Source organism: Zonotrichia albicollis, chromosome 6 (genome assembly GCF_047830755.1).
Source record: "Zonotrichia albicollis isolate bZonAlb1 chromosome 6, bZonAlb1.hap1, whole genome shotgun sequence".
Taxonomy (NCBI): Eukaryota; Metazoa; Chordata; class Aves; order Passeriformes; family Passerellidae; genus Zonotrichia; species Zonotrichia albicollis.
This window is the reverse complement of record NC_133824.1, coordinates 34,672,018-34,690,174: the sequence shown is the minus strand read 5'-3', so window position 1 is coordinate 34,690,174 and position 18,157 is coordinate 34,672,018. Positions and strand designations below refer to the sequence as shown.

The 18,157-nt window shown below is 36.9% G+C and overlaps 1 long non-coding RNA gene across 2 annotated transcripts in view; it reads right to left on the bottom strand.

Moving 5' to 3' along the window:
* LOC113459559 (uncharacterized) overlaps nucleotides 1-4,081 on the bottom strand; it is a 216,679-nt gene extending 212,598 nt beyond the window's left edge. For both annotated transcript variants that reach the window (XR_012580842.1, XR_012580841.1), the window contains exon 1: nucleotides 3,577-4,081. This is a non-coding gene — a long non-coding RNA (uncharacterized LOC113459559). The remainder of the gene's footprint in view (nucleotides 1-3,576) is intronic.
* Nucleotides 4,082-18,157: the final 14,076 nt, after the last annotated feature.

The following is an 18,157-nucleotide window of genomic DNA, read 5'->3' as shown; positions in this document are numbered from 1 at the left end:
GTAAGATTGAACCTAAAAGTTTCTTTCCTGCTCAATAATGATTTCAGGTTTCTTTTATCTTCCTGCAGTTACTGTTATCCAATAACTGTACCCTCTAATATTACCATAATTAAAACAGCTAAAGAAAGAAAATGGTCAGTAGTTCCAGTTTAGATGTTCCCCTACAATATTTGTGAATATCCTAAAAGTTCCACATAATCCTTGTGCCTCACTTAGATTCCCTTTAGCATCTCCAAAGTTTTGTTCTGATCCTCTGTGTATGACTGAGGTTCATCCTAGTGCAGGACTGTTGCTGACAAAACAATCTCCTCCGTTTTGTCCAATTTGGCTGCAAATTACTAAATCAATGTGACCTTCACAAAATCTCCTAGATGATTATTCTGTAGTCTTGACTGCCAATATGAAGCACTTCCCACTTACCAGAACTCTTCACAAAAAGCAATTCACTAATTGAACAACATTTCAGTCTTGGGGAAACTGAGAGAGTTCCTGCTACAAGACAGAAAACAATATTCCCGAAGTTACTATGAAACTCAATATCCTGTCACAGTCATGCTCAGGCTGGTCCTGCCAGAACCTAGACTGTGCAAAATCCCATTTTTCTTCTTGGTTTCTCTGCCACTCCACAACTTTATATCCATTTTACTATTCTTATCCTCTGATTCAGTTATGGCAGAAAGCTTTACAAAGCTCTGAACCCTCAAAGAACTCAGGCCTAAAAAACACACAGATTTGTTTTTTAATAAATAGCCCCACAGCAAGTATAGAGAATCAGGGCATATTTAACATTGCATTTCAAAAAATTGAGGTAAAAATGGATTAATATTTAGTGCTTCAATTAATTTTATACATTTCAAGCTGCATACTTTGGGACATAATCCTATTTTTATCTAGACCCAGAATAGAGCAGAATTTTGCACTATATACATATACTATAGTGTGCAGTGCCTGAACAAGTATCTTTCACTATGAGGATGTTGAGGAACTAGAACAGGTAGTCCAGAGCAATTGTGGATGTCCCATCCCTGGCAGTGTTTAAGGATGGATGGGGCTATGAGCAACTAGTGGAATTAGAACAAGATGATTTTTAAGGTCCCTTCCAATCTAAACCTTTCTATGATCCTGTGTCTCTGATGCATCCATTACTTGCCATTGCTGAAAAGGAGACAGGAAAACAGAATGTGACATTGAAACAAGTATTGCAGCTCCTATGCTCCTGCTGGCTTCAATGGTAAGGGATATTTTGAGTAGGTTTTACTGTCCAAATCTAAATGACCACTCTGGCCATGAAGAAACACAAAAATTTTTTCAGAAAGACCCACTTCGCTGCAGGACTTAGACGGACAGCTGTTTTAGAGAAATGGGAAAATAAATATTTCCTAGTTTTCCTAAAGAATGCTCAAACATTTAATTTCAGATTGTGATTTTGTCTTTCATTTTCTTTGGTGCATCATTAAATATAATTTCTAAAGGCAACTCAGTAGATCAGACACATTAGACACACCTTACTAATTTGATTGTTTTTTTGAATATTTTTCATTATTATTCATCATCTTCTTTTTTTTCCAACACACTTGCCAAAAAGCACTAACTTCTACACAGAGAGAGAACATTCTGGTAATTATCCTTTGATCTGCTTTTCCCAATAAGTTGACTGAATCCACTATGCCCTCCTTTACCCTTTTTCCCCTTTCCCAAACATTACTAGCTCCTTTACTAATTCCTAATTTTCAATAACTAATGCACTCAAACAGAGATTGTTTTCCCCTTGTCAGGGATTGCCTGCCAGAGGATCAGAAGATCTTGATCTGAATTTGTTAAATAATAGAACATTTTGATGTAATTTAAATTTTGTTAATCTCTGCTTGATCACAAATGTTTATGATGCCAGTTTTGTAACAGGAGTAATGATTGTTTCACATGATTTTATGTGACAAAAATGGAGGTCTCAGATGCAGAAAAAGTGGACTAAAGTATGAGTTAAAATATTAATTTGCAAATCTCAATAAATTCACACATATATATAGGTGTGTATATATATATATATATATATATATATATATATATATGTCACTCTAATCCTTCCACACTCACCTCAATTGGAACTTTAGCCTATGGTAGCTTTTATCACAACACTTTCTTGCAATACCATAACTCTATCTCCACAGTCATGCATTAGAATCTTTCTACCAGTTCTCTCTGCTCAATCTATTTCTAGTTGATTTGGAGAGCAATAACATTGCAGGAGCTCAGACAACATTTTTCACAGGCCACATATCAAAGCAATTTCCAAATAGACTGTTACAACATGCTGTTATATTTCCTCTTTTCTCCAGCAGTGAGACCATTGCAAAAAGTCAAGAAATAAATAACAATGGCAGCAAAATCATGACTGTACAATTATTGCATTCTTGATAAACTGAAATATATTTGACCAATTCATTCTTGATCAAAACTCTTACATTTTGCCAGGTTTCCAAAATACTAAGAGCCTAAAGCCTTGAAAATTTTGGTATGACTATTCTGTTTCAAGAATCTGAGCTGCCTCCCTATTACATTAACAAAGCTTCTTCCTCTACAGCATTGTTATTAGGAAGTGAAAGAAAAATTTGAAAGTGAAGCAAAGTATCTGGAAAGGCAGTAAAAATACAAAGAAATCATGGAGGTCTACACATAGACTTCCTTGTACAGGGAGAAATTTTGATGAGGGAAATACAGTTTTTCCATCTGGGAAATGTAGTTGATCAGCATTACTCAATGAGTGTTTTTGTCAGTGGGATTTGAAACAAAATTCTGCCTGCAGCTTTTAAGATTTAATTGTACTAGAAAATCAGTTTTTCTAGTGCAGTCTGGTGGCTAAATCTGGGTAAAGAGGAGAAGAAACAAAATTGAGACATGATGATTCTGTGTCCTAGTCCCTGTTCTGCTGCTGAGCAGCATCGTGACCTTGGACAACACATTTTAAATCCATGACTTACTGCTGCAGCTGCCAAATTAGGCAAGGCTGACCTGCCTTTGAGGGGGCTGTGGGATTCAATTTTTAACATCTTGGTCCAGAACCACTCAAAACTGCAAAATAGAAGCTTTCATTGTTGTAGCTTAAGAAATTGAGACTTCAGCTCAGTAGAAATTAAAAATCAGCGCTTTCTTCCTGTAACCCTGGGGATGATGACATAGATCCACTTGAGTAAGCACAGGAAGATTCTGAGAGATGGGCAGAATAGCAAATCACAGAATAAATGAATGAACAGAAACATCCAGCACAAGTTTTCCTAGCTGTCCTCACCTCTGCTGCTTTGATTAATAGGGAACAATGAAGTAAACAGTGCTGGAGGACAAACTAAGCAGCAAAGAATTGTAACTGACAATTTGCTGCTAAAATACATAGCCCCTTGTAAAATCTATTGATTAATGAAGTCTCTCTACCAGCATAAAAAAAATACACAGACAAGAGACGGAAGCAGACTCGAGTAAATACTCTCATTTAAAAAACTCAGCATCATGCAGCACTTAATCTGTCTGTTATTCAATAACAGCAGCACATACAACTAACCTTTCTCTTTTGTTATTACTCACCTGGAGCTATTAATCATCAGATTACAAATAAAAGATCTAAAGGAGAGAGGAGAAGTGACGAGCCTATTTCTCCATTGGTGCAGCTCTGAGGTGGGTGCTGAACCCCAGGAGGGGCGCAGAGCAGCCTCCCAGCCCTGGCAGAGGGGAACTGCAGCAGGGTGTGCACACAACACAGGAGAGGTTCACTCTTCTTGCAGCAGAGATAGAGGGTGCCATCAGCAGGACCCTGAAGTCACCTTCCTTTCCAGCCGAAGTTTTTAGTCCAACACTGCCATCTATTGCCTTAAATTCCAGATTTAAAGGAAGCTGGATATTACAGAGCAGTCTGTCTTGTGAGATGGTCTCAGATCTGAGCACATATGTGGCACCCCACTAGCCAAACACTGCAGAAGTTACAACGCAGACACATCCTTTGCCCTTTCAGCCCAAGTTTACTGTCATGACATGTTGCCTGGTCAAGGCTGTGTAATGGAAGAGGAGCTGAGCAGGCTGAACATTTGCAGACAAGGCAATACAAAAAAAGGAGATGTGCTCTAAGTGTTCTGTTCCAACTAAACCCTTCTGAATCATCCTGCATTAACCTTTTGGTTACCATGCTGAACTGAAGATTTATGCAGAAGATGTACAATGAAAGACCCAGAAGAGCTCACTTCAAATGGTTGCCTTGTCAGAGCAATACCAAATAATCCAAAGGTCAAAGGATGAAAAGGACTTCTTGTACAAATTGCTGTCTGGTTAATAGAATGTTAAATCACACTAAAGCAATACTTTAGCTGAGTGTAAATGCAAGCAAGTTCTTTCGCCTCTTTTCAAAAGGCTGTTTGCAAAGTTCATTCACTGCTTTTTGTTCCGGCTGGAATGCACATTTCTGAATTCATTCTTGCATGCCATTTCACAGCTAGATAAACATAGATATGCAGAAATAAAACAGTTTTGCTTCCAGACAGACAAAAAATATTTTGGGGCTGGTCAAGAAACACAGACCCAGATACAGTTTGATGAATCCTTCAAGTTTCACTTTTGAAAAAAAGAATAAGTTGTGTGATTCACTCTCCTGGGGAAACAGATTTAATTAGGCCCATATGAAGAGAGAGAAAAGAGAATTAGACTTTTGTATTGTCAAGGAATGGACCAGAACACAAAAAGGTGTAGTATTAACAATACTAATTCTTTTATCCACAGGAAGGCCAGTTCCCAAATATGTAAAAAATTCAACTGAAATGTACCCATTTTTTCTTTCTCAGACTTCAGGCAGTGCTGTCCTATCAATGTTATTAAAAGTCCTACATTAGATTTAACACTTTATAAGGATTTGCCTTTTGAAATGGGCTTGTTTAAATCTGTCTGACCTGCACCAGTTATCTACATGAGCTCAGTCCTATGAGAAAACACATTAACTTTGGGGACAAGGCTCTGGTGTGAGAGATAACTGATAGACAGGATATTCTAGGCCAAATGAAATCATATTTATTCTCTCTGGGAATTCTAGTGATACACTGAAGGATCTCTACTGGGATAATTTGCAAAAAATGTCACCCAAATATTTTTATGGTGAAGGAGCTCTTCACAGAGGCAGTCAGCTTCACATCTCCTGTAGGCTCCCTCTGCTCACCTGCCCCTCAGTCATTCTGTTTTGTACTTTAATTTTGCCTCTATATTTTCTACATAAAAATTCTTTTACAATCCATCTTCCTCACAAAAAAAAAAAAAATCCTTGATTTTAATTCTGCTGTGAGGGCTTTCCCGAATTTCTTTTGTTTACCTACAATTGTTTTCATTTTATTATTTTTTTTAACTGAGGAGGAATGTAGAAGACCAATGAAAAGGGGAAAAAACAAGGAAAAAGTGAAAATAAGAATAGACACTTGGTAGTGATACTAAATATTTTTTAAAAAATTAAGGATAAGTTGATGAAATGTTAAAACAACTGAAATTCTTAGGACTCATAGACTCTTTTGTATACTAGGCCACTAAAACTTTCTGTGAGTTCAGACTTTTTCCAGCCCAGGATATTAACAAAATTACTCTCTCTGGGCTCTATTCCTATAATAGCACAGTAAGGATTTATCTACTTTTTATGTGTATTCATGAGTGAAACTTCTGTATTCTATTATATATGGGGATTTACTTCATCAAAGATACTATGCCCTTGTTTGGATTTATTAACATTTGATCTTAAGTATTCATCCAGAACTCTTACAGCCACAGCTGATGTTGAGTTGTTAAGACCCAGCTGACTACAAATGAGTTGCCTCTTTTAAGACATCACTTCTCTCCCAGATGAATTCTCCAAAGGAATAATTTCAACAGATCTTTTGCTAACCACCCTTCATGTACTATGTCATGTCTAACGTTGTTGTGAAAAATAAGAGTGCATTTAATTAAAGTACGACTTGACAGTCTAAGCCCATCAGTATTTTCCCAGATATAGATGTTCATGTGTAAACATTCCAGCCATAAAGTCACTCATTGACTTGCCTTGTCAGAAAAGCCTTTTCAGTTTTGCCTGCATGTGTCTTACTTTTTCCAGATTTTCAATCCAACAACTTCACACTACCTGAAAGTGAGGAAAGGAAAATGGAAAAGAACCAAAAATTTTAGGCAATGCAAAGGACAATGAAAGACCTCTTGTAGCAATTTTTAGGGGAAATTTTTTAGAATGCTTACATATTAATCCATATGGGTGAAAGGGGAGGTTCCAGAGGCTTTTAGTGGTTGTTGATTTTGTGAAGGGGACCCTTATCCAAATGCTGATTTCTGTCATCTAAGATGACAATTCCCTTCCTCTTTTCTTCCATTATCCAAAAGATTTGTGTTTTCTTTCCTAATTTTTTGGAAGCTCAAACCCAAATATACTCAAATATTTCAGTTTTCCATGAAATTCAAGTAAACGTGCTTAACATGTTGACCAAAGGTATAATTTCCTATTTTTTAAAAATCAAAGGGAGTAATTTAGTTATAGAGATTCAGCTGTTTACAACACTTAATGTACTTCTGTAGGAACCCTGGAATCTAGTTAACTGCAGCCACAAAATCACAAGTGCAGAAGTTGTCCAAAAGCCACCCACATGTTGGGCAATCTCTTATCAATAGGTGCAATAAGCACTGGGGTCAAGATGGACACTCCTTCCCTCTGGCACTGTGATGCCAGACACTATTGGTTGCACCTGAGCTTTGCAGCCCAGGTGACAGTAATGTCCCTTAGCTCCAAGTGTTACCTGGACTCTAGGGGGGATGTCAAAGGCTTTTTACCTCACCAAGAACCAAAGGCCCACAGCAGTGCCTTTCACAGCCTCTAGTCCTAGTCTGCACCATAAGCACCTCAGTCAGTTTGTAAACAAAACACAATGAGAAAAAAGATTACTGAAGTGGTTAGACATGAATCAACATGACTAACTCTGTGACATGCATTTCTGCCTCATGAGAAAAAAAATCAGACGGGGCATATTCATAGCCTCTATTCCTAATGCTTCTGCCGCAATTTTGGCAGCTGGTCTTGTAGAATTCATTTCTTCCAAGTCAGCTCGATCTCACACTCCAGCAGTTTTGATCTGTAGCCTCCTAGATTAACGCAGCATAAACAACTCCAATTATCACAGCTCATATCAAAAGATTTTAGAGTAAAGATAATTGAGTCAAACTGTGCCACTGAGAGAGACATACACGGTGGCATCAGGGTGGTATTGGAAAGTCTCCTAAAAATCACAACATAACTCGAAAACACAATCTATTTAATTTTAAAGGTACTCAGCCTGCTTTTGATTCTTTCCAAATACTCTAGCTCTCAGTCAATAGAAAAACTGTAGTCTTTTTTGTAGTAGATTCCAATGGAAAAGATTTTTTGGTCTGGGTATTTTAAAAATACATGTGTAACATAGCTTTATTCCAGTAAAAATACATTTTCTGTGAAATAGAAAAGTGCATTTTGCAAAGATAAGAACTTCAAAGTTCATCCAAAGCAAGTAGTGAGAAAAGATCTGAACCCAGAGGATAAATATCTGCAGAATAACATATCTCTTTTTAGCATATAATTTTAAAAAATCTGTTTGAAATTATAATATTTCTGGAAACCTTAAGTATATTTCTCATTACCAAAATTTTTCAGTATGTAGAATAGCAAAACAGCACAACATTATTTAGATAATCTTAGAGAATTAATCACATTCTGTGTTATGTTTGGTTTTCTCATTTAATAGCTCCACATAAATTGTCAAATGTGTGCTATAACTAGTGTGATAAGGGCCAAAGCAGCAGCACAGCAAAAATAAATGACAAAGGAGTGGATCCCTGAATGTGAAATGTCAAAGGTGAAAGAAAGCTGTTTATCTGGGATTCTGCAAGAATACTCATCTGCTTGAAAAACATTCCTTTTATTTATCAGACAAATAGTCCTTACGGGGATCTTCACCTGAAATATGGCCTGCATCCTCTTAACTGTTGCTGGCATTCCTTTGGCTAATGAATGAAGAGAAGGAAGAGAAACCTAGCTGTGATTCTTTTTAGGAAGATGGAAGTCCAAATACGTAAAGAAGAGCAGTAGCCACGGTGACAGTGATGCAATATGTTATAATAGTATGTAGAAGGGCATCCACCTAGTTTATCAGAATAATCTATATAGCTCCCAACAGGAGTAGCATGGAATACAGTCTATTTAGACAGTGAAATTTTATGAGCTAAGACACTTAGTGATTTAGAAAATATTTTCTACTGCATCCATGAGACCAGCATCATAATGGAATAATCAAGAGGCATTTTCATTGCAGTTTACAAAAATAAAATCTCTAGTGTCAGTTTTAAATAAAGCTGAAAGAAAAGGGAACTGCACTTTGCCCTGCCTTCAGTGGAAATGCTGCAGAGAGAGGCCATCAGCAATGCAGCTTTTCTATTATATATAGCACATTTCAAAAGTCTGTACAATAACCTGGATTGCAGTTTGTTTCACTTTACAGCAAAAGAGAACTAGATTTTCTTACTAAATGCTCAGGGACAAAATTATGTCCAGATAAATGACTCCAGCACACCTGGTTCTATGACATTCCAGCTCCCCATGGATCTGCATGTCCACTGCTGGTTCTACTGGCATACATGGTTTTACATGTTTCTACATTTTCAAACACTGATAAAGTTCTGCATAACATTTGGTGTACTACAGTAGTTGCTATGCTGAGCCAGAAACTAAAAAGCCTAATGATGAGCATGTAACCAGAAATGCCAATGTGCCTCCAGAGGGTCATAGCAGATCTGAAATGTGTCCCTTCAGAAATACCAGGCTTAAAGAGAAACATCAGATTTGCATGCAGCAGACAGGCTTTTTTCTGTCTCATTCTATTTCTGTCTTTCTCAGATATACAGCAAAAGGTCCACAACCATCAATACATTAGGTCATCTCCAGTCACTCAGCAGCAAGACCCATATCAGACAGGAGAAGCCTTGAGAGTTTTCTTACTTGTCCTGTGTTTTCCAGAATCTATCACTTGGTCACAGTTCTTTATGTAAATTCTGGATCTTGATAAAGAATTATGCCTCTGCCCCTTTAACAAAACTCTAATCTCTTCTGCATTTGTTAAGCAGTCTTCAATGTGCCTCTGCTGAGCATGGTTTGCTGCAGGACTGGGATTTACAGGATCTAATTCAATACTGCTTCACACTACAACATTTATTATTTCTTCAGGCTTTTCCTTTCTTCTCCATTAAGTGGAGGCATTCTTAAATCACAAGGTATATGACTATGAAGCATTTTTGGATTCAAACATATTATGTTCCTTTTCAGAAAAGAATATTTAGGAGGAAAGCATCTTCAAAACAGTAGGAGAATCCCTCACACCAGTGACTGACAAACTGTATAAGAAAGCTAGAAACATACTGAATAGCCTTTCTTCCATCATATAATAAAAACTCTGGCATCCTCCATTTTGCCATTCATTTTAGGAAGTTTTTATCCTTGAAGAGAAGCCAGCTCACACTTCAGCTCCTAGCTGGTGAAAGGGAGCTGGATGTTTGTTGAGATCTAGAACTGAAAGTGTAGCTAGTACTTACAGAAAAGCGACTGCCGCGTGCGTGTTAGGATATGAAGTGCTTTATTACCTCAGATTACCAGCGTACCTTTCTACTAGTCACATACAGGTGCTTGGGAAAAGTGAGAACTGGAAGCCCCTTCAGGGGGCCTTATTTGACCCCATTGCCCAGCTGTGATTTTGAGCTCTGAAGGATTTGTCAACAAATAGATTAAGGCGTTGCCTCCTGTCTACCTATGCTACATAGGAGTTTTTCTGTCTGTGTTACATATTTACCAAGAAATGAAATTCTTTTCTTTTGTTCCTCTCAGTAATTGGGTTTGAACTGGGACATAATCATGCTACACCAATGTCTTGGATCTCTCCTCACTAAGTGCTGAAACCATTAGTTTTCTTTTGGGCTGAATTCTTTCAATCTAGCAACCAATGGCACTGGGACCATTCATTCATGTTGGATTTATTATCTGTGGTTACCTGGTGGAATAATTTTTCTGCATGCTGAAATGGGGCATAATTGGGCTATTTCTCATTACAAATGGAGTCTGCCTGTACAGAAGGAAATTGGTCTACATCATTTTGCCTCACTATTTTAATAGCTTCAGCAGAGAATAGGTTTCACTTCTCTGATGAGAGTCTTTCCAGACTAATGTTTTTCTAGTTTTTTAGTGTCACAGAAGTTGGTCTCTGCCATATTTTTATGAAAGGCAAAATGTAAGTCCTGTTCATTTTTGCATTGCTTTACAAGGTAAACAAGAAATATGATCGTAAGAATATCTGGGTTTACTTATTTTAATACAAAATCAGATCACAATTCCTGGGAGGCATTCTGGCCTGATAGTTCATTTTTACCACTATAATCTAATATATAATATAATATAATATAATATAATATAATATAATATAATATAATATAATATAATATAATATAATATAATATAATATAATATAATATAATATAATAATATTATACAGTTCTGCAATATATTAATGTTTGATTTTAAATTGATATCTCCAGCAAAGTGATAATTAATGTTGCTTGGTCAATTAAGAAATTCAACATAACAAAACTTCTGGTTTAGTGGCATGTGATTCCCGAGTTTTTTCTTCTTTTTATTGTGTGCTATAGGTCAGAGGCATGGTACAACAGAAGAGAAACATTTAGAACTTTTCATTAAAATCAATCAAAATCTTCCTCTTTGAGCATGTACTTTCGTTTGGGTTATGTTTTCATGGTTTGATTCCTTTCTTTGATTCACAGCTAAGGAAGGGTCAGACACACAGGGAGACAGGCACTGTCTTTATTCCTTTAAGCCATTACTCTCAAACAAGCTACTGAGTAGATGTGAAAGACAGAGCACCAAAGCAGCAATCAAATTTGCTTTCCAGCATATTCCTGTGGTAGGCATCTGATAAAGAACACAGGTGTTCACTTTACATACTCTCTGTGTTGGGCCTTTGGCAGAGGTTTGGGTCTTCATGAAAAATGAGTGATTATTATAACATAAAGTGAGACCTGAAGTCCAAAATACAACTCCTTCCCAGGCACTGTGAAAAAAAAATAATTCTTCCCCAACCACAAGCAGCACAATGGATACCAATATCTATTGTGCTTTTCTTTCTGAGAGCATAAGGGAAGTCAAAAGCTGGTATGCTTCCAAAAAGGGATCACAGAACTCTGTTGAGGGTAAGTTAAAGAGCAACAAACACAGAACCATTTAGGTACAGACTCTGGCATTTGGAGTCTCTGGGAGAAGATTCTCCCCCTCCACTCCACCTCCTCTGAACACTGAGTCTACCTTTTGGGCAGCTGCCACAAGGATGTAGACCTGTGGAGTAAGACCAGAAGAGAGCCAAAGCAATGACCAGAGGGCTGGGACTGCTCCCCTGTCAAGACAGGCTGAGAGAGTTCAGGTTCAGCCTGGAGAAGAAAAGTCTCTAGGGAGACCACAGAGCAGCCTTCCAGTATCTGAAAAAATCCTACAAGAAAGTCAAAGTCAAAGAGGGGCATTTTATGGTATAGAACAAGGGGGAATAGCTTTAAATTGAAAGAGGAAAAGTTTAAATTATATATTTGAAATAAATTCTTCACTGTGAGGGTGGTGAGGCACTGTAACAGATTGTCTGGAAAACATGGTGCTCCATCCCTGAAAGTGTTACTGCCAGGTTCAATGAGGCTTTGAGCAACCTGGTCTAGTGGGTGTCATCTCTGCCCATGGCAGGGAGTTTGGAACTGCATGATCTTTAAGGTCCCTTCCACCTTCCAACCCAAGCCATTCTATGATTATTTGGATTATTGACAGTCAAAAGCTGGGAGGATAAATCACGGAAATTGCGTCAGACCAGTTGTTCCTTGGAATAGTCCAACATGGATATTACAGTTTATAAAATCAGTCTGTAACCCAGTTTCCTTCCTGCTGTATTAGCTTTATACTTGGAGGAGGATGTATTTTAAGGAAAAGATACTGGGGCAAAAGAGCAGCAAGTTTCATTCAATGAATGATGACCCTAAGGATTGTGTATATATGTTTTCCTCTAGCTCTTTTTGTTGTAGCCAATCTAAAAGTAAAATAAGTAGCTATAGATGTTCACATGTTTTGTTTTAGCTGCATAGATAAATTATAGAAGGAAAATAGAGGGACAAGGAAGGAAAGTGGCTTCTCCAAATATGTCAGTGGCAGAACTAGACAAACATTTCCACTTTCTAGTCTATTATTTCATTTTAGCTTCTCCATTTGCCATACCCTAGTGACATCTATTGTATGGCAAAAAAGCTGGCTCACAGTTTATCCTGAAGATCAGTGGATTGGTAGCTGATAGTCAGGATGAATCCCTGAGGACTCATTGATGGAAGATCCTTTAAAACCAGGGTATTTTAACATGGTCACTGATGGCACCCATGACATTATTGCAAAGTCTTGCTGGTCTTCAGATTTGAAGTCACAAGAGTTTCTATAGGTCAGAGCCAATCATTTGTATTGCATTTGACAAACAGCACCCATCACTGCCTCCTGCATCAGCTCTCCTTCTAATAAGATTTATACTTTATTTCCATGCACAGCATATTGCAGTAATCCAATTCCCAAGTCAGGCAAGGGTAGTAGCAGCAGTGTACTCCCATCTGCAAATACAAAAGGAAGTAATTTTGGCATAGGAAGGTATAAGCACATCTAAAAGTCTTACCGCCTTTCATCTTCAGTCTTACGTCAGATAAAGAAAATACAGAGCTCTACACTGATGATCTGAAGGATTGCTATAAGCAAAGAAATGCACCACTACAACTACTGCATTTTTTCCCTTACAATACTAAGAATGCAGGATTGAGAGATGCTGCCCTCTAATTAGGTTAAAAATTACATATTACAAGTGCTAAGCCAGATTTTTTTTCTCTCTTACTTATGGAAAATTAAAGTTACAATTAGTTGCACTGAGACTGAACTAAAATATCTAACTTCCCAGAAATGTAGCCAAAGCTGTATTACCTCTTTGCATTAATGCTGTCTAATAAATAGGTTTCAGGAACACACATTAGTTAACATTAGAAATGCTTTCAAAAATTAATCTAGCTCCAAATTTGCTTGTTCCAGCTGATGTAGTCTATAATACTTAAATGTGCACAGCATGCTTATTTCTGTCCAGCATTTCTTTCAGTGAAAACAGTTCACGGAAATAATTTCAAAAAGGTATTCTTTGACAAAAAGTAACCCCACAAATTTGCATTCTGAAGGATTAGATCTACTTTTACTTTACATCAGTTTACATTTCACTGACTCTAACAATGTTTCTCCTTATTTTTACCAGTCTAACGGAGTTCTGAAACGGGCCTTAAATTTGTATTAATTTGTATAAATGCATACCTAGTTATGATGTAGACTAACAGAATATGGCACACCACTCATTGTGTATTTCTCACAGACAGTTTTTTTCTCTTGCACTTTTATTGCAAGTCCTGCAATTTTGGGTGGGGTTTTTCCCCTTGAAATCCCTGTTTACAGTTATATTATTTTACTAGAAATCCAACTTTCATTTTTCTTTTCAGAAAATAAGCTTCAAGTTCTCATGGCTGCTAGGAGACATTTGGAAAGGTTAATCTGAAAGGATCAAACACTAGAAGGCAAATAATATAAAGATCCCAAGGGATATTGCTTTTTAAATCTCATGATTTTTAAACTAGTTTTATGAGATTAAAATTGCAGCTGGGGAGATTGAGGTTAAACATTAAGGAACCCTTCTGCTGTACGGATAGTTTAGTAGTAGGACAAGTTTTCTAGAGAGCTTATGATTTTCCACCAGTGAAGGTTTTTAAGAGCAAATTGGACTGGTTGCTACCCAGGAATGTTTAAGCTCTCATTGGTTCTGCTTTAAGATGTGGAATAGTGGTGAGGTCATGTAGTGAGTTCATCTTTAGCCCCATTTTCCATAATAATGATTTATGCAGCCTGCTTTACCATTTTTAACATGTTGGGTTAACAATAAGTGCAAAATCGCTTCATCTAATCTAACAGCAATCATTGTTTGTAATGCATTCTTGCCAATATTGCTAATAAAAATCTTTTTTTAAAATCAACTTCAGTAGGAAAAAGGAATAGATTCACTTAAAAAACGCTGGAGTTTTCCCACAAATTCCCCTCTGTATATATTCTAAGGCATCTCTACTCAGGATATTTTATCATTCCTAATGGACAGGCTTGTTTTCCTTTTCATTGTTTCTATTCTCAGCTAATTTTCTTACTTTGTAATTATACTATTATGACTTTATTTCTAGAATCTTCATTTTTTAAAAAAGTTATTCCGTTGTGGCTTTTACAAGTTCTGTTTGACCGTGGCGCAGCTGACACTTAAGGTGGCAGTTTTCTTATATGAAAATAAGCTTACCTTGTTAGCAACTGAAAAAACCTGGTCACTAAATACTTTGGTGATGACTTTTGAGGTGATTTGTTCTGTTTGGACTCTCAGCTCTTAGCACAGAATGCATGCAGTCCTCAGCATGTATAATATGTGCCCTTGATACAAGAAATCCTCAGAAATTTGCTGGCTATTTAAGAGAGAAAATAAGGGTCTAGAGGATTCAAGATATTGCTTCCTGCCCCACAGCCTGAGGTCAGAGCACATGGCTGAAAGCCTTGGAGTGTGGGAGGTGCGCCAGTAGACACTCCAGTAACTGGATAGGTATCTCATATACCTTATAAGAAATGCAGAAAAATTATATGAGGAACATTTTTTTCAAGTAGATGAATCAAGAATTTTTATGGAAGAAAACCTCAGAAGCATGTGCAATGCTGAATCTATAAAGTTCTGCACTCATTCTGGATATTAAATGAGCCAAAGTTCCTACATAGAAAAAAATGTATATCAAAGCTTCTGATAAAATGCATAAGACAAAGGAAAGTTGAAGTTACCTGTCCCCAAGCAAATCAAGTACTAGTTTGCCATCAAGCATTGCTTTGCTTCATGTTATTAGCCTAAACAAATGGTTCTGAAGATGTCTCTAGAAAAAAAAATATGCACAACTCTTAGTGTCCTCCTCCCAATAGTATGCCGATAGGATTCTGTTATGAGTCTTCAAAACAGACCTTTGTCCTTGGAGCTTATTTATGGTTTATTTGATTTGAAGGAGACATTTTTATATTTTTGTGATTACTGTTTCTGAATTGTCAGAAAGTTACTTGCACTTGGTCTGCCATACATGAGGGAGCTCACTGAACCAAGTTCTTAATCTCAAAAGCTGAGGGACTCCTAACATATTGTGTGCTCTGCAGGCAGAGGAAACGATCTGCCATGACCCAAGAAGTGGTTATAAGAGCTCCTAGAGAGGACCTTCTGAGGCCTTCTGCTGACTCCCAGCAATTCTGTTCTTTCAATGCTTGCTAATAACACTGCCTCAGCAAATCCTATGCATTTATAATGCTGCAGGTGCTTTGGGTTGGGCACAAGTTTTTGGTAGAAACAAATACACAAAAAAGGCAAGGCCTGAAACTGCAAATGCAACATATTTTATCCCAGCCTTAATTATTAGAGAAGTTGAGTGTCTCAGCTTTTAAATAAAAGGAATGCTCTATTCAATCCCTTGGACTTGTCTTATTTCTACCTTAGGAGACCCAAACTGGGGACTGAAAAATCCAAACATAATGTGTTCATATTATTAATTCAATTCAAATTTGTCAGTTCCTGGTACTCCCATTCACTAAAGAGTGGAGCCAAGTAAAAAGTAAAAAGACCCATTCATCACTAGTAATAAAATATGGCTTTTGTTTTAGTTAGTTATGTTTCTATTCACAGAGGGTGAAAAAGTTACTGACAATCAATAGAACTACTTTTTCTTATGCAATAACAAAGTTAATGCTGCTCAATGGGAAAAGATGCAGTCATTCAGAAATGTCTTTCTCAACATCTCTTTTCTGGAACGTCTCACACCCTCTTGAGGTTTGTAAAATGCCAGCCTAAGTATAAATAAAGGAGAATGCATTGCTCTTAGGAAGGGTAATAAAAATTAATCAAAGCAATATGTCTGTTGCTTCTACAGCAAACAGACCAAAAGTGTAGTCTTCCTCATAAAAGTGTAATTTGTTAGATACACAAAAGAAACAATGATCCAAAACCCGATGCCAGTTAAACCTATCTAAATCTGAGTAGCCATTTTTTCATTCAAAACCCTCAAACTCAGATAGTGGAACTGAGAGAAGATATTGAATGAACAAAAGTCTGTAGTTTAAAATTCTCCATCTCTCTACAATGGAAATCCCTCTTGGTGCCATTTAAATCAATGGCTTTCCTGTGAATATAGTGTAACATGTAATTTCCCTTCCTTATCTCTGAATACATTTAACATAACAATAATGCCTAAATTCTTTTGGGGAAGAGGAGGTGAATCTATTTCTGACCATTTTGGTTCGTTTTAAGGTAAAGTACTTCAATACAAATAAATATTTGTAACATTCTAATTGTGAATAAGTTTTAATGGGGATGGATTGGGAATATAAAGAGTGACAAAGCCACGGGTTGATGGAGATCTTAAATAAGGCATCAGGGCAAAAGCAAGACTTGAAAACAGATTAGAACAAGGAAAAAACTTGAGGAAAACAAAGAACAGAAAGAAGCCTTGGGTAGGCATCCTGAGGCACCCAGAGCTGAAAGATACAAGACAAAATTACCTATCTCAGAAAGGTAAAACAGGCCCCTTTCAGAGCCATCCCTCTGATGTAATGATATCATGGGAGTGATACAATGGCCATTGCTCTTAGACTTTGCTCATCCTGGTGGCCATTTCTCACCATGCATTCTGATGATGACATCATTGGTCAACTCCAGGCAGACAAGGATGCGATAGTGCCTTCTTTGTAAAATAGATCTTCATGTCATGTACTATTGTGGCCTGATTCCAGTCTATCTTTCTACAAAAATGTTGAATTATCAATAATCTTTGTTTTATATTGCTGCTGGTGTGCATGTGCAGAGTCACATTGGAATACAAGCTCAAGTCCACAACCTGTTTCAGTTCTAGAATTGTCTAAAGGTGACAGAATAGCATTTACTTCTTCTTTGCTAAAGTGATTAATAGATTAATAATGGTAGCTGAGCGCTCATAGTGATTTATTTGACAAGCCAGTTAATCATCCAGGTATAATAGTACAGAATTAGGAGCAGGCACTTCAGAGTAGGGTCAAAATTAGAGATCAGGAAGTCATTTAGCAACCATATCAGAAGATGAAGAATGCAAAAGGTGAAAGGAAAAGAACATCTTGAAATACGTGAACACTGGGAAACAGCTTCTCATATTTTTCTTCTAAATTCTAATTTAATTTTGAGAGCTTTGAGGAGCATGATGACTCTGCATCTTCGAAGTCTCTAATACTTTATTTTTCTTTAGAAGACCATCCTGTGTGCACTTCTCCCTCCCAACACAATAGCATAATTTGTATAATATTGTGAATAATACACATAAATCATATAGCCCCAAATACCAATATTTGGAGAATGGCTGTAGGAACCCAAGTACTGCTATGTAAAAACAATTAAATTTGTTTTTTGAGGGCTAGTTTATCCTAAATACTGCATTCTGTCTGAAGAAAATAAATTGTAAAGAGAATTATACTGAGTAGAAACACAGAGCTATTGGAACTTTTAGACCTGAAATTGTCTGAAATATAGTGCCAAGTGCCTTGAACCTAAATTAACAAGCAATGGGTTTGTAGAAGACCTTTAATGGATTGTGTGATTTCTGTCACTAACAAGTTCACTTAGTGTGTGAAATTTTTTCTTGTTGCCCCAGAGAAGAAGGTCTTTTTATGATGATGAGTATTTAAGAAGTATTTATTTCATTATAAAAGCAAGTATTTATTTACTTCTTTATATAGAATAGAATAGAATAGAATAGAATAGAATAGAACAGAATACATTCAGTTGGAAGGATCCTACAAAGATTATTTAGTACAACTGCCTGGCCAAAAGTTAAAGAATATTCTTACAGAGATTTTTCAAGCACTAAAAGGCTTGGAACACTGCTCATCTCTCTGGGAAACATGTTCTAGTCTTTGACCACCCTCTCAGTAAAAAAAAAAAAAAAAAATGTT